The sequence below is a fragment of the Neofelis nebulosa genome, chromosome 7 (assembly GCF_028018385.1).
Source record: "Neofelis nebulosa isolate mNeoNeb1 chromosome 7, mNeoNeb1.pri, whole genome shotgun sequence".
Taxonomy (NCBI): domain Eukaryota; kingdom Metazoa; phylum Chordata; class Mammalia; order Carnivora; family Felidae; genus Neofelis; species Neofelis nebulosa.
In genome coordinates, this window is record NC_080788.1 from 48726845 (window position 1) to 48750241 (window position 23397).

The following is a 23397-nucleotide window of genomic DNA, read 5'->3' on the forward strand; positions in this document are numbered from 1 at the left end:
TCCATAGAAGTCTTATGCATACTTTATTATTTCATTCTTAGACTTTATATAATTGCTGTTTCTGTGAGTGATGTTGTTTTCAAATTATATTTTCTCTTTAATTGTTAGTGTAATGAGGGGCTCCTGGGTGGCTCAGTCGGTTGACCATCCAACTTCAGTTCAGGTCATGATCTCACAGGTTCGTGAGTTTGAGTCCCATGTAGGGCTCTGTGCTGACAGCTCAGAGCCTGGCGCCTGCTTCAGATTCTGTGTCTCCCTCTCTCTCTGCTCCTCCCCCACTTGCACTCTCATTCTCTCTCTCTCTCTCAAAAATAAATAAATATTAAAAAATTAAGAAAAGACTGTTAGTGTAATGAAAACACTAGCTCTCTTATTCTGATAGGCTGTTAATTCTGAAAGTTTTCCATGTAGGTAATCATGTTGCAGCAAATAGTGATACAGTAAAGTCTTTTCCTTTACCATACTTTCACTTCCAGTTTCTTTTTCTGTGTCATTACATTGGCCAGGACTTCCAAAAGAGTGGTGATGACTGTTTTCTTGCCTGTTTTTTTTATTTCAAAATGGCTGCATTTAAAGTTTCCCTTATAAGTGTGGTGTTTGCTGTGGGTGGCAATGTAGAGCCTTTAATACATTCCAGAAGTTCCCTTCTGTTTTTAGTTATTTGAGAGTTTATATTTTTATATTACAAATAGTTGTTCAGTTTTTTTCAAATTCTTTTTAAGCTTCTCTGGGATGGTTATGTAATTTTTTCCTTTTTAACTCATTAATATGATGATTTACATGGACAGATTTTCTGTTACAAAACCATTCTTCATCCTGGGATAAATTTTATTTTATTATATTATTTTTTAAAAACACTGGTAGGTTCAGTTAGATTTTTTTTTTAGATTTTACATTCATTTCCACATATGAAATGGGTATAATTTTCTTCTACTACTATATTTTGTACGGGAATCCAGGTTATACAGACTTCATAAAGTGAGTTGGGTAACTTTCTCACTTTTTCTACTTTCTGTAACAACTTGCATATGGGAGGAATCATATATATTTCTAAGAATTTGGTAGAATTTACTTATATAATTGTCTGGGGTTGGAGAATTTTTATTCTTTTTATGCAAAGGTGAATTCTTTTATTATTTTTCTGATTTGACTAGTCTATTTACATTTTAGATTTCATCTTGCATCGTTTTGGCATTTGTATACTTTTTTTTTAACCTTTATTTATTATTGAAAGACAGAGAGAGACAGAGTGTGAGCAGAGGAGGGGCAGAGAGAGAGGGAGACACAGAATCTGAAGCAGGCTCCAGGCTCTGAGCTGTCAGCACAGAGCCCAGTGTGGGGCTCAAACTCACAAACCACGAGATCATGACCTGAGCCGAAGTGGGACCCTTAACTGACTGAGCCACCCAGGCGCCCCTGGCGTTTGTATACTTTTGTAGACACTTAAGTGTTCAGATACATTGGTGTGTGTATACATGCATCTGTGTAATTTCAAATTTCTAATTTCTTTCTGTGTTTTGCTTATTTGCAATTTCTCTCTCTCATCTTTTCCATCCTTATCATTCTTGCCTGAAGCTTGTCTATTTTATTGATCTGAAAAAAATTTCAGGTCTTCCATTAGCTAAATTTCTCTAGTTTGGAGTGTTGTTATTTTTCAGTATTTTATTGATTTATCATGTTTATGACTTCTTTCCTTCATATTTCTTTGGGCTTTCTCTGTTGTTCATTTTCAACTTGCTGAGGTGAGCATTTAGCTCATTAGTTTTAAGTCTTTCTTGTTTTCTGGTATGTTTTTTAAATCTATAAATTTCCTTCTAAGTAGTGATTTTGACTGGTATATTTTTAATACCATTTAATTTTAAGTTTTATTTTTTGTTGTTGTTTCAAGTTTTTATTTAAATTCCACTTAATTGGGTCACCTGGGTGGCTCAGTCGGTTGAGCGTCCAACTTCGGCTCCTATCATGATCTCGCAGTTTGTGAGTTCAAGCCCTGCGTTAGGGCTCTGTCAGCTCAGAGCCTGGAGCCTGCTTTGGATTCTGTGTCTCCCTCTCTCTCTATCCCGTCCCCGCTCATGCTCTGTTTCTGTTTCTCAAAAAATGAATAAACGTTAAAAAAATTTAATTCCACTTAATTAACAGGTAGTGTAATATTAGTTTCAGGAGTATGATTTAGTGATTCGTCACTTACATACAACACCCAGTGCTTATCACAAGTACCCTCCTCAATACCCATCACTCATTTAGTCCATCCCCTTACCCACCTCCCCTCTGGCAACCCTCAGTTTGTTCTCTATAGTTAAGAGTCTGTTTTATGGTTTGCCTCTCTCTCTCTTTTTTTTTTTTTAATTTCCTTTTTTTTTTAAGTTTATTTAAGTAATCCCTACACCCAAAGTGGGGGCTTGAACTCACCACCCTGCGATCAAGAGTCACATGCTTTTCTGGCTGAGCCAGCCAGGTGCTCCTATGTTTCCTTTTTAACCAAAGGGTTTGTGTATTTTTTTAGTTTCCAGGCGTGAACATTAAAAAATTTTTTTCTTGTTACTGATTTCTTTCTATACTAATTTTATCGCATACTGTCAGGTAATATATCACTTGATTCTTTGGAATTTCTTGTGGCTTTCTCTGTTTCCTATTACATTGCTTGTTGGTAGAAATGTTTCATATGTGCTTGAAAAAGAAGTAGTATATTCTCTCTTAAAGATCATAGGTACATGATAGATAGGTGGATAGACCCAAACTCTCAGTTTTGTTATTAAATCTTTTTCATATTTGATTTTTTAAAAATCTGAACAAAAGTCGGCTATATGGACTTAAAATTTCCTAGTCCAGAGTAGAATGAGTGTCAATAAAAGATTGGGCATGAGCTGGGTGGTGGGGGAGGGAATTTTTTTCCCTTCTGTGTCCAATATGGTTATATTATGCTGATAACTTATTCTTATAGAGACATGTATTTTATTTACAGTTGTAAGAAGAGTGGAAGCAGAGAATGAAGGAAGAAAATGCTTGAGGTTTGGCTGAATGCCTCTTCCCAGTGGAAGGAAAATTAAAGAAAGTTGCTCCAGTTTAGGCCCAGTGGATGGCTGATAACCCACAGAAAGGTAATGTGTGTATGTACGTGAGAGTGTGTGTGTGTGTGTGTGTGTGTGTGCATACTTTTCATGAACTGTAACACTTGGTCACCAAACTGCTTTGCTTTAGGACATCTTGGATGGTGGAAAACACAAAGAAGAGGGAACACTTTACTATCACCCCCAAATCGCTATTTTCCTGAACAAAACAAGAAAGCTCACTGCTGTGTTTGGCAGGAATAAGTAATTATATTGGAATCACTTTTTTTTTTCATAGTTCTTAATTTGTGTGAGTAAACCTCAAGTTTACCAGAATTATAGATGGGGGTTTCACATTAATGGAGTCATTGGGCCTGAGACTAATATTTTTTAATGCATGTGAACTACCCTGGGACCCTTAGAAATATTTTGGGAAGGGGACTCTTTAAAAAGACTGGATAATCAAGCAGGAAAGGGCTGAGGGCCATTGTAGTTTGGCCATTTAAATGTTAAAATGACTTAATTTGTATTCACAGATAGTGATATACTGGTTTTTATATGTGTGTGTGTCTTTGTGTGTGTATTACCATATTACATGTATCTAGAAAAAAACCCATATGTGGTGAGTATGTAATTTTTTCCTCACAAGTAGCATACAGCTTTGTTAGCCTGCTTCATCCATTAAACAATATGTCATTGATACAGCATAATAGTTAAAAATATTACTAGTAATCCGCAGTCAGAAAGAATTAATCCATTTGAAAATTCTAAGCATTCACTCACTCCTAGCTTGTCTGATCAGACTCAATTTACTTAGTAGGGAAGTATCCAAACATTTAAGTATGCAAATGTGTAAAGCCAAATGAGACATCATTTAATTCCTTTATTGTCTTACAGTGAAAGAGAGCAAATGAGCAAGTTGATGGCTTTATGCCAATTATTTTTACTACGATTTCTTTTATGCTAAGGTATAGCTGAAGGCAAGCCCTCAAATTCCAGCATGAACATGCAGCAGCAATAACATGAATATTTTAGGGGCTATAAGATTCTTTTCATGGCTTATGGTTGGAAATAAAAAATTTAAGTTGCAACTGCTTTGGAAAATATGTCATAAACGACTGGGACTAAATGTAAGAGTGTGTGTGGCCTCCAACCCAAACGTTCTTCTAAAAGACCCAGGTCCTCGGTGTTCAAGGCCCTCCTCAATGAAACACTCTTTCTCCCTATTTTTCTAGGTTAGTTTTTTACCACTCAGCCCACTTGACTCAGCTCCACACCTCCCTCCAGTCACACAACTTTCTTGAACAGGACATGCATTTTCGCGTCAAGGAATATGGCCCAAGGACTATCTTCAGATCCCAAGGCCAGCACACCAGCAGTGCAATGGCGAAAATACTGAGAAACTCAAACCGAGACTGAGAGCCAGAGAGAGCAGCAGGCTAACAAGGGTTAGGTCATGACCTCCAGCATGACAGCTACGTTTCCTCTACTCTTTACCACCAGACTGCACGCTTAACCTCACCTAGTCCTCTTGCAAACTGGTTCTATCGATTAGAATGGTGACCATAGCAGGGACCACATGGAAACCTCTCTCTTAAGCAAACTGCAAGCCCCTGTCCCAATGACAGCTTGTCGGGAGCATCCATTCACTCACACTGAGAGGGAGACATTACTAGTTTTGAGAACAACTAACCAATCAGAGTATTTAGCCTATTTGTTTAAGGATGGTTTTCCCCATCTAAGAAATAGAAAAAAGTACAGTGTTTCTGTGTTTAAAGCACATCAAGAATTAATGAACCTCATTCTCTTTCTCTTACCCAAGGCATATCCCTGTATAAAACCACAAAGTGCTGACCCAGCCAGTGGTTCCAGAACCCAGAGCCTCAGCACAGCATTTTAAAGACTCAACCTCATAATGAATTACTATTTTAGTTATAGTCCTGGTAACATATGGTGAATGGAAAACACTTTCTGTAGATTAAACAACATAGTTCCCATTAATGGTTTTCTATACTTGAGAACTGAAAGAGATTTTAACTAACTGTTGGTTTGGTGCAGTTTCTGCTGAATTATTTAAAACACCTCCTTCCTGCTTTAACCATGAATTTGCATTAGAAAGTACAATGCCAATTAAGATTCCTCCATTGCCTCAAATGCTCTAAAAATAAATACAAGCTAAATCCCAATCACAAATACATTTCTCTCTTCATACTCTGACCTTCTTGTTATCCTAAGCTTAGGCAAAATAAAGAAACGATACAAAAATTTGCAGAAAGAGATGGCGAAAGTTAGGAAATTAAGAAGATTAAAAAAAATTACCGTCTAACGGATGGCTCTTTGGACATGCTGGAGACACACGGAGTTCTATATGTAGGTGGAAAACTCAACGTTTACTAGTACAAGTTCTCCCAATTCCAGGATTACTTAATATAAAATATAAACATAAGTCATTACATGTATATAAAACCAGAAGTTGAAGATATTGGCTTAGCTAGATGATTTGAATTTTATTTACTGTGATAAACAATCAAAAGTGAAAATCCAATACAATACATAACTTTGGCTGGGCATGTTTTAGTTGCCTGTTTATTTTTGCAAAGCTGAGTGTTTCTCTTGCTCTTGGCAACCTCCCCCCCACCCCCAAGCCTTGTCTCATGGCTTTCTTCCCATGATATGAAGATTAGCTAGTGACTTTAAGTCTGCATCAGATAACTTTCTCACAGTAGACCCCAAATGTCTCATATTTTTCACACCACTTCTTTGACCTCTACAGGCCACTCTTCCCACCTGGCATGTCTGCTGCTCGCTGCCTCCTGTCCCTTCCACCCATTCAAAAACACTCTACGTAAGGAAGCTCTTCCACAAAAGAATTCTCAGCTAATCCCTCTAATTATAGCATTCTGATCACTCTATATCCTGGTACACATCCACCTTCCTAAAGAAGTTTGCAAATGTGATTTTGAGGTACTTCTGTCTTGCCACACATTTTCACTTGGGTACATCCTGGCTGACTAGTACAATGTCTTCTTCACAGAGCTCAATATAGGTTACTGCGGGACAACTGGAAGCTTAGTTTCAGTTTGAACCAGAGTGCCATCTACTGGTGTAAGCGTTAACAATACCATCAACATGATTACATTCAGCCCAGTGAACATATTCAATACGCATGACACACACCAGCTCTCATGGTTTGATTAAAAAATAAGGGATATACTGGGGTGCCTGGGTGGCTCAGTTGGTTAAGTTAATGACTCTTTTTTTTTTTTTTTACTGTTTATTCATTTTTGAGAGAGAGAGAGAGAGAGAGAGAGAGAGCGTGAACAGGGGAGGAACAGAGAGAGAGAGGGGGACACACAGAATCCAAAGCAGGCTCCAGGCTCTGAGTTGTCAGCACAGAGCCTGACATGGGGCTCGACCTCACGAACTGCGAGATCATGACCCAAGTCAAAGTCAGACGCCAAAGTCAGATACTCCGTGAGTGACTCTTGATTTTACTCAGGTCATGATCTCATGGTTCATGAGATTCAGCCCTGTGCCAGGCTCTGTGCTGACAACGCGGGGTCTGCTTAGGATTCTCTACCTCTCTCTCTGCCCTTCCCCTGATCACACTGCTTGTTCTTTCTCTCTTCTCAAAATAAATAAATTAATTAAAAAAAGAAAGGAAGAATAATATCAAAGCAATACTTTGCTCCTACCCTTAGTAACATCTATGTTTTCAAAAGAGAAATGGCAATGGAATAAAATTCTCATTTTGATCCTCTAAATAATAAAACCATCATCTCAAAAAGATGGGTGTGAATTCTAGACTATGTCCTCTGGCTGTTTTGTAAACTATTGAAAAAAATATCATATGAATTGAGGAACTGAAACGATATACAATACAATGTCAGGATGCCACTAAGGCCTATGGAAATGGCACTGTTTTACGAGGAAGACAAGTTTTTGTTTTTGTGTTATTCCAAGAATTTAGCCCTTCCATAGGGCGAGCCATCCCTTCAGGATGATCACATCCTTGAGTCATAAACCTCTGAGTTGGCACAATTTCTCAGCACGAAATGGAAGGACTGTATAAAAAAGCAATATTAAAAATACTTAGTCCCTGTTTATCGGGCTAACATTGTCGTCTATTAAATAATTTCTTAAACCCTTTAATAATTCCATCTTTCTAATCAGTCTAAATCCCATCACACTGTGGGTAAATTTAAAATCGCACAAAGGTGGGTCTGTAAGTTAAGAGAAAACTTTTCTTTCCTTACACAGCGGCTGACTTAGGCAGCATGGGATCATTAGTGACCAAACAGATGCCCCCATCTATAACCCAGAGACAGTTCTCAGCTGTACAGAGAACCTTTCATTTCCTACATAGAGGTGAACTCAAAACGTGTCACTGATTTTTGCACCCTCTTAATCTTCCTGTTTATTCTGTGCTTCATTAAAGTCAATCTCCACAGGGCAGACTGTCATCTGAGCTCGGCCTGTCCTGCTGTCTTCTCTCTCCAGAGAGCATCCTTCATCCTGATAAACGGGCTGTGAGCTGAGCACGTGACTGAGCTCCTTAAGGTAAATAGATTACAGAGAGCTGCTCCTTCCACACTGGCTCAACAGAATTTGATAAGCAGGATCATTGACGTGGGCATCACAGTGGAGACAATGTTTTCTGAAAGATGGAGTTTCAGATTTACTGTTGTAAAATGAGATAGAGAAAATTTTTTTTTTCATTGTGTCATACCATAGCTTTAAGGCTGCATTAGCTATTGTCATTCATCTGCCAAGTGTCTCCCTCAGGATTTAGCATCATTTATAGGATGTCTTCTGCATGCCAGGCTCTCTGCTAGGGACTAGAGACATAAATGTACACACAGGGAGGAAAAGTGGTAGCAGTGGTAGGAGATGTAGTGAGGCTCTGTTGGAAGCCATAAAGCATGGCACCATCACAACACCAGCCCGTGTGCTCAGTTCAGTACCCCACATGTTGTGGCAAGGGTAAAGGTATGGACAGCTCAAAAGAAGTTGGAAGCCTCCATCCTGGATGGTCAGGGCAAGATCTATGTGGAAAGTGCTACAGTGAAGCTCACTCCCTCTTAGCTGAGAAGAAGAAGGTCAAGGAGGCTTCCCACCCACCCCACACCTCAGTTTTTCCAAGGTCTGGGTAGCAGAAATCCAAGATCCTCCTCAATAATGACTGCAGATCAGCGAGAAGCCTGGACAGCCACGCAGATGGTGTCCTGTTCTGCGAGGGACCGCTTCTAGCTCCTGCCTCGCGTCTACATTATTCAGTGATAAAAGCAGTGGTGAAGAGCTCTGTGGGATGTGAGAGGGTGTCAAGGGCAAGGGCTGCAACATCTATGGGCTGCCAACCCATACAAAGCCACCATCGTCCGAGATTAATTCAACTAACTACTCTGTGTTAGCCCTTAAGTTCTCGCTGGACCACACAGGCCTCTCTCTCCTCTGAGCTCCTCTTGTAATTTACAGTTTGGCTTTTTCTTATATTCAGCCTCATAATATAATTATTCCTTGTATGTTGTGCGACCACAACAAGATTACATTTGTGTCTTCTTTGAAGAGAGAGATACACAGCAGACACGTAACTGGCGTCTAATGCTTAATCTAAACTGGGAATCAGAAAATAAGAGCTTGTAGAAACGTCCCTCCTTTAACAGAATAGGAAACAGATTTAGAGAATTGCTGCTTTATTCATTCTACAAGGGTCTCATGAAACTTTCAAGTCACTGTGCTGGGCTCTGTGGAGGAGACAGAGATGGGTCCAGTTCCCATGCACCTGTCAGTGATGCATGAAAAAGAGGATGTGTGGCCTAATCACCACAAGTGGAATCCGTAAGGAAGGTAAAAATGAGTCTGAGGGATGCCAGGTGAGGGAGGTAATGGGTCACCTGAACTTGATGAAGGATTTGATGTGGGAATGGGGAAGGGTATAAAGTGTGAATGTATTTTGGCCTTCACCAAGCTTTTCATCTCACTCAAAACCAGCCTACAGGAGTCCACTGAGACAACTGTGATGGTGGTTACCATCCATGCTGGACCCCCTGACGGTTTGCTGAAAGGCACACTTTCATCCACCAGAATGTGACTGTCTCAGCTCCTTGCCCATGAAGACGTCTGTCTCTTTTTTCTCTCATGTCTGTTTCACTCCCCCGCTCTCCCAAGTGCAGGGAAGATTGCAGTCCCACTTTAACCTTTAGCAGTTGGCTAGGCTTGGACCCTATCCTGTTCCAGCCCCAGAATGCTAGACCAAGGCATGCCTGTGGGCCCAGCTCCCCACCACCCACACGGGGAGCACAGTGAGCATCCCACCTTGGGTCTGCCCCTGGTTATCATGGGGTTCAAAAGGTTTCCCTAGAGACAGAACAGAGTACTGCCCAACTCTCTGCCTCCAGGGTTTGCATTTCCCACAGAAGGAAGCCAGGCTATTTCTGGGAAAAGCTGGAGGAGGTTAAGCAAATTCAGACTGCATAGGAAAGAGTTTTCTGAGCCCTCTTTGCTACTCAGCCCCCTGTCCCCCGCCCCCCCCCCCCCCCCCCCCGCTCTTCTGTCCGGTGGCCCTTCACAGCCTTCCTCCCTGCACAGACATGTCCTTTGCCCAAGCTACGACCTTATTGCTCATTTTCCCTGACCCTCCCTGGAACTTGACTCTGCACCACTCCCCCCCCCCCACCCCCACCCCCACCCCCGCATCCTGCCGCAAGGAGTAGCAGTTTCAGCCTCTTTCTTGCTTCTGCTCATGCAGCATCCTCCTCACTGGGCATCTCCTGTGGTAGAAGAAAGTACTTCACCCTTCACATCTGCTTGCTTCTTTTGTCTCTCTTTCCTCATTCCCTTTGCAATTAGGGGAAAGGAAAGAAGGATCGGGATGCCAGGACAGCAGCATGGGATGGGGGCAGCACAGAGATGCTGGATAATGCACCTCTCCTCTTAACATAAAAGCCTGCCCCCACAATTTCCTCTCCATTATTCCCTCTAGACCTGGGTCTTCAGCTTCCTGCCCTCACCTTAACTGGAAACTGGGTAAAAGCCACATCAAGAGGAGTTCTGAAAATGGCATGTGGATGAAAAGGGAGCCTCTTGGAGACTCTGGCGGCTGGTGAGGACCTCATGCCTTCTGATTCCTTAAGCTTCTGTCTGGTGGCACAAAGAGTGGGTATGTCAGAAGACCCTCCAGGCCAGGGTTCCCAGGGTGTCTTCCCTTCTGGCGTTGAGGCTTCCTCTCCCTTAGGTATGACCAATTCTAATTCACTATTGCTTTAGAGTTGTGATATCCTTTTCCCTTTAAAAAAGTTGTTTTTAATTAATTTACTTATTTTGAAAGAGAGGCAGACAGACAGGAGGAATGAATGAGGGGCAGGGAGACAGGGGGAGACAGAATCCCAAGCAGGCTCCACCCTGCCAGCACACAGCCCAACACAGGGCTTGGACTCACAAAACCTCAAGACCATGACCTGAGCCGCAACCAAGAGTCAGACTCTTAACCGACTGAGCCACCCAGGTGCCCTTATCCTTTTCACTTTTTACTTTTTAAGTTCCTGTGTCCCAAAATTTAGTACAAGTAAACATTTATATACAGCAAAATATATGGTCCAGTTCTAATCCTTTGGTAGATGTGCGGTTTCACATTGTTTAATGTCACCCTATCTGAGATAGAGCAATAAATCAGGGCTGTGCCCAATTTGCTTTCTCCTACCTTCCAGCTACTCCTCACTCTTACCATCTACTCATGGATGATGGGGCCTTGGTCTTAACCACCCATCCATCAAGGAAGCACTGACTGTGCTGATGCTGCCAGACTGAGCTCACACTGTTGGCCCAGAACTTCCAAGTACTTTAAAACAATCTTTGCTTAGGACTTTTTGTAGATTTGGACTGAGTGTAAAGGCTAAAGGGGAGACCTTAGTGTCACAATAGGTGCCAGAAGCCTGATATTTGAGAGTGGAGGCTGCAAATTCTAGACCTCTGGCCTGATGTGACCGCCCAGAGCTCTGAGAACCTGTAGTCACAGAACAGCCCCGCTCCGGCCAGTCTGAGAGGTAAGGAAGGTCATTGGACCAGGGTCCCACCTGAGCCTTCTCTACTTCCACTCTCAAGACCCTATTAGGGGTTGTTAAATGTCTTAGATAAGCTCATATTAAGATTCAGGAGATATTCACTGGCAAAAATGACATGAAATGCACAGCAAATAAGTACTTATTATTTTTCTCCTCAAAAGAGGCTTAACACCAGTAAAAACTGAAAATAGACACAAAATAGTTTTAATTTTGAATATTGTTTAATGGAAGCATTTGGGTGTGTGATAAAGAGTATTTTTCTCAGCCTACTAAGCAAATACCTCAGACTCTGTGAACCAAGGCTGACTGAGCCAAGGACGCTTTCTCTCCACATCTAACCCTTGGCTCCCTCTAGTGTCCCTGACTCTGCCTCTGTTTCAGCCCTAAAATGCCTGGAACCTACCATCTGTATCAAATGGGGATTCAAAGCCCAGTTCAACTAATTGTCTTCCTGTTACCCCTCCATGGTTACTGTTGATCACATACTTTTCCTTTCTCTATGAGCTCCATTGTTCTCTTAAAACTGACATTTTATTATATTCAGTTTATAAGATAGTTGTTTTATGTGTATTGTTTTCCCTGCCCCCCATCAGAATTGTCTTTTTAAAAATTTATTTATTTTAAATTCCAATATAGTTAACATATAGTGTTAGTATCAGGTGGACAGTATAATGAATGAACAATATTAGACATTACTCAGTGTTCATCATGATAAGTATACTCATAACCCCTTCACCTCTCTCACCCATCCCCCTGCCCACCTCCCCTCTGGTAACCATCAATTCTCTGTATTTAAGTGTTTATTTTTTTGTCTCTTTTTTTCCTTTGTTCATTTGCTCTGTTCCTTAAATTACACATATGAGAGAAATCATACAGTATTTGTCTTTCTTTGACTACCTTATTTCACTTAGCATTATGCCTTCTCGATCCCTCCATGCTGTTTCAACTACAGTCGTGTCTTTGAAATGGGGAACATATAACATCAGGCATGCAATAGGTGCCTAATACCTTAAATTTGGGAATCAGAATATTAGAGTCAGTATGACAGCTATTACAGTTTCCCCCTTTCACAAAATGGGAAACACATCCAGAGAATAGCTGCATCATTCATTCTACATGTGCCTAAGCAAACTTTTAAGTCACTGTGCTGGGCACTGTGGAGGAGAAGGAGATGGCTAACAGATGGGCCTATCTCCCATGCACCTGTCAGTGAGGCATGAAAAACAACATGTGTCCCCATCACCAAAAGTGGAAACCATAAGGAGGGTAAAGATAAGTCTGAGAGATCTCAGGTGAGGAAGATTGTTTATCAGCTGAGGGACTCAGTAGTTTTGTGGAGAAGGTAGCACTTGAACCTGATCTTGAAGGTTTTGATGTGTGGGAATAGGTGAAATGTATATTTCACATTCGGGGAAGGAAATTTGAAGAACTTCAGAAGCTAAGACTAGGAAGCCTTAGAGCCCTATTACAGCAAGCCTTGAATACCAGCCAGGAAGCTTACACCCCAACTGGTAAGCAGGAAGCACTACTGAAGGAATAACTTGTAAAAAGTTCCAACTTCTTGAACATGTATTGAACTCCTTTTTAAAAAGTGAATTCTTGGGGCGCCTGGGTGGCGCAGTCGGTTAAGCGTCCGACTTCAGCCAGGTCACGATCTCGCGGTCCGTGAGTTCGAGCCCCGCGTCAGGCTCTGGGCTGATGGCTCGGAGCCTGGAGCCTGTTTCCGATTCTGTGTCTCCCTCTCTCTCTGCCCCTCCCCCGTTCATGCTCTGTCTCTCTCTGTCCCAAAAATAAATAAAAAACGTTGAAAAAAAAATTAAAAAAAAAAAAAAAAAAGTGAATTCTTCGTCCTTGAGGGTGTTTAAGTACGCACTGGGTGTGCTCTTACCTAGCCATCTATTTATGATTTATGGATAGATTCATAGAAAGGACTCATGCATGGACTGGGTAACTGCTAAGGTCCCTTCTAATTGAGATTACCCAGTTAGGATTTTTCAAACAGAAACTGGCCCTATGTTACAGGAGACAAGTGTGTATTTCTTTTTGTACTTCATAGGTGCTCAATTAGTGCTACCTTAACCAATGAATGACATGAACATCGGTGTGCTTTAGGAAGAGGAATTTGGAGGTGAGATTTAAGCTAGAATAGCAAGAAGAGAGAGACTGCATCCAGGGAGCCTGGATAGAACACCATGATCATTTTCAAGGCCTGGACTAGGTTAGTGGAAATGGGAATGGAAAGTGAATTAACAATGTGGATGCTGAATCAAGGTTACTATTTTGTTGTAATTATCTGTGACCCTCCTCAATAGACAGAAAATCTTGTGAAAGCAAGAAGTGTACCTCATTTGACTTGATATCCCCACTACCTAACAATGACTAACACATACAAGTGCTCAACATGTTTTAAATGAATTTGTGGAGTAAATGTTGACTGGCTTAATGAGTAAGTAGTTGAGATGGTGTTAACTTGAGAGGAACTGCTGGACAAGGGGCAAGTCGAGTCTCGGGATATGAACCCAGGACTTGAGTGGTCCTGGCCCTGGTGTGAAGGGAACTCAGGAGACAGCAGCTGCCTCTACTTCCTCATTCTGCAGTCTCTCTAATCTCTGCCAGGTAGGCCCTCATTCATACTCACAACCGTATCGTATTTAGGTCTTCTCCACCCTTCTTGCCCTTATCTCCCATTTTCTTGGTTTACTTCTCATCAGGATTTGACACAGTTGACCATTTCAGTCTTGGAATAGTCCCTTCACTTCCAAGACTTGATTTTCTTCCTATCTTGCTGACGGCTTCAGTTCATTCTAGTCATTCTGATTTATTTAACTTCCTATTCCCAATTTTTAAATCAATGGTTCTCTGCCTTAGCTGCATGTTAGAATCACAGGAAGCTTTTAAATCTCTTGATATTCAAGCTGCACCCAGACCAATTAAATACGAATCTTTGAGGGGTGGGTCCAGGTTCAATATTTATTTAAAGTTCTCCTGCTGATTCCAGTGTTGTAAACCACAGTTCCAAGTAGTAGTGTTCCTTAGAGCTTAGTCTTAAATCTCTCCCCATCTTTGGCTCTACCCCTCAGCCCATGGGTTTCAAGTATCCTTATCATGTTGATCTAGACTTGTAGCCCCAATTTCTCCTCTAAACTATAAACTCATATATGTAACTGCCTATTCGAGATCTCTACTGAGATGCAGACATCTCAAATTTAACAGGTCCAACTGGAAATCTTGACTTTCCTTGCTTCCAAATCTGTCCCTTCTTAGTATCCCCCTCTTAGTTGATAGTATCATTTGTCCAGTTGTGCTGGCAAAGACAGCTTGGCAGCTATCTTTGGTTCCTTCCTTTCTGTCACTCCTCACATAGAATCCACCATTGAGCCCCGCTAGTTTTCTTTCTAGAATACATTTTAGATCCAGCCACTTGTCACTACCTTTCTCAATCCTCATGTGCTCTGCAGCTGTGGCTTCCTGTGTGTTCCCTGACTTCACTCTTGCTCCCTTACAGTCTTTTCTTCATACAGCTTGTGGAGAGATCCTCAGGAACATATGCCATATCATATTTCTTCCTCCTCAAAAAGGTGTCTTGTGGTTTCCTATTACATTTAAAACAAAATTCAAACTCTTGGGGTTCATGGGTAGCTCAGTCGCTTAAGTGTCTGACTTTGGCTCAGGTCATGATCTCGTGTGTTATAGGTTCGAGCCCCACATCCAGTTCTCTGCTGTCAGCATAGAGTCTGCTTTGGATCCTCTCTCTCTCTCTCTTTCTCTCTCAAAAATAAACAAACATTAAAAAAATTTAAACTCTTGAGTTTAGCCTTCAGGGTTCTTCATGATCTGCCCCCTTCCTGCCATTCTAATCCTCTTTAATTCTCCTTTCATCTGCTCTGTCCCTGCTACACATCATTTTTGCTGTTTGTGGAACACAGCCTTTGCCTAGAATGCTCACCTAAATCTTCACATGGTTTGATGATGACCATTCAGGCCTCTGCTCATGTGTTACCTCTTTGGAAACATTTTTACTGACCTAGCCCCTCAAGGAAAAATGATCCCTGTGGTCCCCTATCTTAACCTTGCTTTATTCTTTTATTATCTGAAATCATATTTATTTGTGTTCATTTCTCTGTCCTCCCCCAATAGAAAGTGGGGATCTTGTCTGTTTTATTTATTGCTGGTTCTCTGGCACTTGGTAGTTTCTCAATAATTGTTGAATGAATTGTTGAAACCCAAACTAATAGTGAAGCAGACTATAGTCTGAGTTGTCACAGTGAGATAGATGAATAATCTCAGCATGAGACATGATTAATTAAAGACTCTATTAAAGGTGTTTTAGGAGTGTCTGGCTTAGCCTCTGGCCAGGCTGTCCCCACCTCCCAAATTTCCTTTCTTCCTCTACTCATGGTGTCTGAAACTCAGTGATTTAGATTCATTGAATTGAAAGGTTTTCACCTTCTGTAGAATTCTCTACTAAAATTCAAATACCTTCAGCATGTATCTATTGCCTAATAAAAGATTAGGGAGGAAAGATTATTCTGAGAGACCAAACCTAGAGCAGAAGGGACTAAGGACAAAGGGAGGGGCAGATTGTCCTACTAAATTTTCTTCACCATGCCATGTCTTTGACAGAGCCATTTGAGGAAATTGGTCCTCTAGAAAGCTGAATGGCTTTAGGCATCAACAAGAAACTTTCTGTGTGAATTCTGTTGGGAATGGCAAACTCCTAATTTCTCTCTCTCCCATGTATTTCCAGTTCCATTCCCCAATCCCCAGTGTAACTTCCTAAGTGTGGGGACTTGACAGTTTGGTAGTCTACCTCTAATGCACTTCTCCCACCTGATTGTTTTTCTATCACAGTAAATCAACTAGCTCCACCTCTATCCACAGTAAAGTAATTCTGTACCAGGGGATTTAAAAAATACCTGAACAGGGTGTCTGGGTGGCTCAGTTGGTTAAGTTCTGACTTCAGCTCAGGTCATGATCTCAGTTCATGAGTTCGAGCCCCACTTTGGGCTCTGTGCTGAGAGTTCAGAACTTGGAGCCTGCTTTGGATCCTATGTCTCCCTCTCTCTCTGCCCCTCCCTTGCTCACACTCTGTCTCTCTCTCTTTCAAAATGAAATAAACATTAAAAATAAAATAAAATAAAAAATAAAAATACCTAAACAATATGTTATTAAATGATGGATAGAAACCTATTTCCTTATTAAAATACTTACATTTTCTTTTTGTGGGTATTTTTTTTTTTATTTTAGAGAGTGAGAGAGAGAGCGTAAGTGGGGGAGGGGGGAGAGAGAGAGAGAGAGAGAGAGAGAGAGAGAGAGAGAGAGAATCTTAAGCAGGCTCCACACTCAGAACAGAGCCTGATGCAGGGCTTGATCCCAAGACCCTGGGATCATGACCTGAGCTGACATCAAGAGTTCGATGCTCAACTGACTGAACCACCCAGGTGCCCCTATAATACTTATATTTTAATAACATGTTAGAAACAAAGAATTTGATTTCCTTAGTGTTAGAATTTGGCTTCCCTGAGAAGCAAACTCAGAGGCAGTGATGAGCATGCAGAGCTTGCATTAGAGAGTAGGGACCCTTAGAATCAACATTTGTGGAAGGCAAGGAGGCAGGACTGGGTAGCAGGAAAAGCTGAACTCAGTGCAGTCTCAACAAAGGTCTCAGCTTGCCCTTTGAGGAGCTCTTCAGAGCAGCTGAAATGACTCTTTACAGTCAACTCCCCTTGCAGTAAGGAGGCTAGGCTTTCATATTCTCATAGCAACCAGGCAGTGGATGCAAGCTGGTCCTGGGTGGAGAGGGTGCGCTGTCGCTAAGGGCAATTTTTGGACTGGGCTGAGTGCCAAGAGCTGCCTGCTGACACCACTACCTGAAGACAGAACTGGGCAGCACAACACAGCATCCATTACATCTCATGTTTTCATGTTAATATCACTTTTTGGTTGCTAACATTATTCTTAGTATCTGTTGAAAGATAAACTTTGTACTAAGAGTCTCCACTGAATTGGCTTTACTACTGAGAAATCTTTTCTTGTTAATGCTTTTGAAAGACATTAACTTTTCTGTTCCTAACATGTTATAATCCTATGTAGCTAAGAGTGCTATTTGTTGATGTTATCATTCTTATTTAACATTTTGTGAAGCATTCACTGGATGTACCAGGGTCTTGTGATTCTTTCTTAGTCATCTGCAGTGGCCAGTCTGGCTGATTAGAAAGGTAAAGTTCCACTCTCATTAATCCTGCCTACCCCATTGAATCCGCATCCCAGGAGTTTTCCTTAAAATAAATAAACAAACAAGCAAACAAAATAAATCCCTCAGCCTGGGTGATGTCAAAGGAACTAATTATTCAGGCTTCTCATTACAGTTTTGTCTATGTAAGGACTGCAGATTGGGGTCCTGAGTAAGCATAATTGAGAATTAATGTGTTCTGTGCCTCAGAGGTGGGAAATAAAACTGAAATGGCCCACATGAGGGGGGAAAAAGATTTTTATCGTGTAAGTGAGACAATAGGATCCATGATTGTAGGTTTTATTGCTCAGGCCTGGCCAGTAGATATAAACAAAAGGATCTTTTTCTCTGGTGGTTTTTCACCCTGGCAAGATTAGTCTCTGAAACAGGACTAACACCTTAAGTTATTCATCTCTCTGGAAAAATGTGGACATAAAAGAGCCAGGAATTTATACTTAGTCTGCATATGTCTGAGCAAGAATTAAGCAAATAATAGATACTTTTCTGGAGTTCCAACACTGTGGTCAGGGCCAGGAGTTGGTACCAGCTGGTTCTGAGCCTCATCTCCCTCTCCCTGCACTTCTTCCAGCACCTGCGGATGATGAGGGAGGTTCACTGTTTCCTTGCAGCTTCAGCTTATTGCTGACAAGGCTGTACTCAGTGTTTCATTTGAAGGGCAATATGGTCCAATGGCTTGGCATGTGACTGTCAAATCCTGACTTCATCATTTAAGTTTTATTATGTTAGGCATCCCAAATTATCTACTCTGGGCCTTAGGTTCTTCCTCTCTAAATTAACAGTGACCCTACTGCCTACTATTAGAGTTGTTAAAAAGCATTACATTAGATACTACATGTGAAGTGTTGATGGTGCACAGTAGAAAACAGTCAATACCAGGTGTTATTATTTGCTAGGAATAAGTTCACAGGAATAAGATGAGATTAAGAATTACCTGAACATTTCTGCAACAAAGAGAGGGACAGCTAGCCCTGGTTGAGCTGATAATTCTTTGAATAGCTACCATTAAGTAAATAGCAATAGAGAAGAATAGTTCCCCTGCAAAGTTGAAACCAATGAGATAGATTCCCTCTTTAAAGTGAGAGGTAACAGGGAGCTGTATTAGACAACTTAGTGTGGCAAAGGTAATAAATGTTAAGTTAGGAGTGGCTGTCATTGCCAGTGAAAGTCCAGAAATCTCTATTTCTTTTTTTTTTTTTTTCAACGTTTTTTTTTTTATTTATTTTTGGGACAGAGAGAGACAGAGCATGAACGGGGGAGGGGCAGAGAGAGAGGGAGACACAGAATCGGAAACAGGCTCCAGGCTCCGAGCCATCAGCCCAGAGCCTGACGCGGGGCTCGAACTCACGGACCGCGAGATCGTGACCTGGCTGAAGTCGGACGCTTAACCGACTGCGCCACCCAGGCGCCCCCAGAAATCTCTATTTCTGTCAATCACAGAAGATACGCGTCAGTCAAGGAATTGGATTTCCCTATACCAAAAAGCCATTGCTGGCTGAGCAGAACAAGATGTGGACTCACCAAACTCAACAACCTGCTTTTCTCACAAGAAAGTATTAATTGCGTAAGTAATAATTTCCTTATTTGTCAAAAAACCTCAACAGAATTTCAAATTTTGATCTAGTTGCCAACTTAGACTCTGCTCCACTAAAGTATAAATAATTGCTCAGAAGGAATGTGTCTCTGGACTATTTCTAGCACTCCTCTTTCATACTGTAGGTATTAAATTTGGAAATCTTACACTTCTATGTTAGAATATCTGTTGATTTTTATGTACTAGAGAAGAGTTTCTTCTATATCCTATTGCTTTTCCTAGTTGACTGTGCTCCATATTTACTCATCCAACAAATATTTATTGAATGCTCACTATGAACCAGCTATATAGTAGGTATATATTCCAAGTGGAAGTAAAAGGAAGGTGACTATTTTCAAAAGGTTTATAGGCAAATAACTAAAAATCTATCAAATATATGTATTTTTTTTTTTACTTTACATTCATGAGTCCAAATGATCTCAACTCTGTTTCCTTAGAGTTGAGACCACATATCTAGAATGTGTTGGTAAAATTTCCACTATCTCTCACATGATATCATGTATCCACTTGACACATTTGTCAACTGATGCTAAAAGACTGTTATAGTCAGTAGTGGAGACTATGACTTAAAGGGCAATGTGATTACCAGTAATGTAGTTTCTCTTATTTGAAGAAAGTTACAGGTATAAACTCAGCCTGAATAAATGATACCATTTGTGGAATTTTTTTTCCCCCAGCCATCAAGCTTTAAGAAAGTTTGAGGAGTTAAGTTTTATTTCTTTAAAATGAAATGCAAGAAAGTCAAGATGAAATAGAAAAAGGAAAGACGGAGTAGTCAGAAAAGAGAAGTTAAAATGAAAATTGCCTCTCTCTGGAATTATAACTATGTTGGTAAAACTTTTACCTTGTCTACTACAAGTGAGAATAGTTTCCAAAATATAAAAGTTTTACTTACCAGAAAGATTAGCATCCAGCCAAAATTGAAAACAATCAAGGTTTAGTTAGGTATTGTATCATTAACATGTCATTCCTCTATTGCTTCTTCCAGGCTACTTCCTTTTACTTAATGAATCTCAAAATTTTATTTTGGCTTTGACTGTGAAGGCGAGAGAGAAATGCCAGGGTTCCACTCCTGCCTTCCTGAGTCAGACCATCTGGCGAACAGAGCTCATTCATCTACACGTTTTTTTTTTAATGTATAAAATAAACATAACAAAATTGACCATCTTAACCATTTTTAAGTGTACAGTTCAGTGACGTTAACTATATTCACATTGTTATGCAACTATCACCACCATCCATCTTCAGAACTCTTTTCATCTACAAAACTGAAAGTCTGTGCCTATTAAACAGCTATCCATTCCTCCCACCTCCCAACTCCAGCCCCTGGCAATCACCATTCTACTTTGTCTTTATGATTTTGGTTACTCTAGGTACCTCCCGTAAGTGGAATAATAATACAGTGTTTGTCCTTTTGTGACTGGTTTCTTTCACTTAGCATAATGTCCTCCAGGTTCATCCAACTTGTGGCATTTGTCACTTTGATTCCTTTTTTTGAGACTGAAAAATGCCCATTGTGTGAATATACCACATTTTGTTTATGCATTCATCCATCAGTGGACACTTCTTCCACCCTTTGGGTATTGTGAATAATGCGGCTATAAACTTGAGTGTACGGGGCTCTCTTCAAGGCTTTTCTTTCAATTATTTGGGGTATATACTTAGAAGTGGAAATGGTCGGTCATATGATAATTCTATTTTTAATTTTTAAGGAAGCACCAAATTCTTCCACAGTAGCTGTACCATTTTACTTTCCCACTGAAAGTGCGCAAAGGGTTCTGATTTCTATGTATCTTTGCCAACACTTGTTTTCTGGTTTGAATTTTTGTGGGTTTTGTTTTTAACAGTAGATATTACAAAGAATGTGAGGTGGTATCTCATTGTGGTTTTTGATTTGCATTTCTATAATAATTAGAGATGTTGAACATTTTTTCGTGCTTCTTGGCCTTTTGCATTTCTTCTTTGGAGAAATGTCTATTCAAATCCTTTGCCATTTTTAAAATTGGATGTTTGACTTTTGTTGAATTGTATGAGTTCTTTATACATTCTTTATACATTCTAGATATTATCAGATATATGATCTGCAAATATTTTCTCACATTCTGTAAGTTGCCTTTTCATTCTATTGACTTTGTCCTTTGTACAGAACATTTTTATTTTGATGTAGTCCAGTTTATATCTTTTTTTTTCTTTTGTTACCTGGGCTTTTGGTGTCCTTTCCAAGACATCATTGTCAAATCTTGAACTTTTCTCCCCTATGTTTTCTTCTAAGAATTTTATAGTTTAGCTCTTAGGTTTAGGTCTTTGATTCATCTTGGATTAACTTTTTACATGGTATATATGATGCAAGGTAAGTGTATAACTTCAATCTTTGGCATGTAGCAGCTGTACTTAAAGTTCCACAGATGTTTCTGGTGTTTGTGAACCACTGTTAGGCTAGTGATATCCAGCTAGTTCACCCCTTCTCCAAATATCATTATCATTTGTGGCAAAACAACAGCAACAACAATAACAACAACCCTAAAAGGGCTAAGCACAGAGATAAATACTCATAAAACATTCACATATGCTAACTAGATTATGTTTACTATTTGGGGGTAATTTAAAACGTGAAATGACTGCTACCCACAGTGATGATATTTCCATATTTTTTCTTCTTTTTCACATCTATTGTTCCTGATATTTCAACTGTCCTCCCCAAATAAAGCCCAGAAATAAGCATTTAAAAGTGGTTCTCAGTTAGTTACATAGCTTCATCTCTGGAACAAAAATTAATCCTCCTTTTGGGAGACATATCTGCAGCCTAGGCCTCAGTTTTCCCACAAATGAAGCATGGTGAAGCATGAAGAATGATGAATACTCATCAACCATGAGAGTTGGCAGAAAAATCTAATATGCTTTATATAATAAAATTATCAAATACATTTTGTTTAAACTTATGACTTTAATTCCATCTTTGTTTAATAAGGGAAATAAGATGAAAGTATTTTCTACTTTAACACAGTATGTTTTAAATCAGTGTACTCAAGTTAATTGAGCCAGAAAGTTTTCTGTCCAGGTTATAAGCCCACTCACACCCACTTTCACAAAACAACCAAATAAGAATGTTAGAACCATTGTGGGGTCCCTGGGTGGCTCAGTTGGTTAAGCAGCCAACTCTGGATTTCAGCTCAGGCCATGATCTCACGGTTCATGGATTTGAGCCCCACATTGGTCTCTGTGCTCACAGGACCTGGCCTGCTTCAGATCCTATGTCTCCCTCTCTCTGCCCCTCCCCCACTTGTGTGTGTGCACAGACTCTCCCTCTCTCTCTCTTTCTCTGTCTCAAAAAAAAAAAAAATTAAAAAAAATAGAACAAAAGAACTATTGTAGAAATTGACTGATAAGAACAAACAAACTTTTTTCTGAATGTAGAAATAAATTGATAAAATTTAAATTTCCATCCAGGCTGAAAATTCACAAACAAGGGAATAAAACACCTATAATATGAAATGCCCATCATAGTGTGTAACCTTTTATAATATGCATAATCAGTATAATCTCATTCAGTTAAAAATCTGCCCATGTATATTCTTGTAGTTCACTAAGGTGTTAATAGTCATAAACTCTGCTAATAGAAATATAGTGTTCTTATATTGTTATCTATATATTCTCACTTTCTACAATGTACATATACTGATTTTGCAATAATAAAAGTAAAAACAAGAAAAAAAATTACTGCAAACATCTTACTTAGAGGTCAGATGTCAACATATAAGGCAAGGATAAAAAAAAATTTTTTTTTAATTTTTTTAACGTTTATTTATTTTTGAAAGAGAGAGACAGAGTGCAACCTGGAAGGGGCAGAGAGAGAGGGAGTCACAGAATCTGAAGCAGCTTCCAGGCTCTGAGCTGCCAGCATAGAGCCCGATGTGGGGCTCCAACTCAAACTGCAAGATCATGACCTGAGCCGAAGTTGGACGCTCAACCGACTGAGCCACCCAGGAGCCCCAAGGATACCCCGATTAATTAGTTCTTCTATTTATTAGAAGTTATGGTTAGTTCAATAAAGGAAGAAAATCTTTTATATGGTGTAAGGAGAGGAAAGCAAAAGATGTTTATGAACATAGAAGACTCAAGAAAATCTACAGATACGTGATCAAATTTTAAAATGGAATTTAGCAAGACTAGTGGATATAAAATCAATATAGAGAAATAATTTGTTGAATATCAATTTGCCCCTCCAGATTCACTCTTCACCTTCCTCCACAGTGGTAGTGCCTTGGGATACCGACCTGCAGTAACAAGTTCCCTTATTCTCTGGCTTCTCATTAGGTTCAGTAAGTAGTAGCAGCAGCAGCAGCAGCAGCAGGAGATCCAAGGGAGGAGGAAAAGAGTATGAGGGTTATATAACCTCATCTCTCTCCCTGTGGGGCTGCTCTTGGCTGGTTGTATCACCCATCAAAA

At 40.2% G+C, this 23397-nt stretch overlaps 1 long non-coding RNA gene across 1 annotated transcript; it reads left to right on the forward strand.

Annotated features, from left to right (window-relative positions):
* Window positions 1-7227: 7227 nt before the first annotated feature.
* Window positions 7228-20562, forward strand: LOC131518151 (uncharacterized). Its single transcript, XR_009264948.1, has 4 exons — window positions 7228-7607; window positions 10030-10149; window positions 18798-18921; window positions 19940-20562. It is a non-coding gene; the product is annotated as an uncharacterized LOC131518151 (long non-coding RNA).
* Window positions 20563-23397: the final 2835 nt, after the last annotated feature.